Source organism: Cariama cristata, unplaced genomic scaffold (genome assembly GCF_000690535.1).
Source record: "Cariama cristata isolate BGI_N322 unplaced genomic scaffold, ASM69053v1 scaffold28471, whole genome shotgun sequence".
Lineage (NCBI taxonomy): Eukaryota > Metazoa > Chordata > Aves > Cariamiformes > Cariamidae > Cariama > Cariama cristata.
The window spans coordinates 1,795-2,180 of record NW_009600274.1 but is presented as its reverse complement, the minus strand read 5'-3'; positions in this window follow the sequence as shown (position 1 = coordinate 2,180).

Sequence of the window (386 nt, the reverse complement as noted above, 5' to 3'; positions counted from 1 at the left end):
GTGTGGTCGGATGCTGGACACCCACCCTGACCTCCTCCCAGCCCCTCTGTGCTCCTTGGGGTGACCCCGGCGGGACGGGGTGCGCTGGGTACCCCAGGAGTGTGGGCATCCTGAAGCGGGGAGGGGGCCCTGAGCAAAGACCTGTGTCCCCCGGCCTTCCTTGGGGCTCCAGTGCCCGCCAGAACATCAAATATTAACGGAGGCAGCGGAGGAGCTGAAAATAACCCTCCCTCCAAGGGAGCTGACCCAGATCTGGTCAGCCCCAAAGCTGGGCTGGACCCCCAGCCCGAGCCAGTGCGCTGCCGAGGCCGAACCCAGCCCCTTCCCCTCCTCCAGGCTGCTCTGCCCTCCTGATGCCAGCTATATATCGCCTAAATATTATGCAA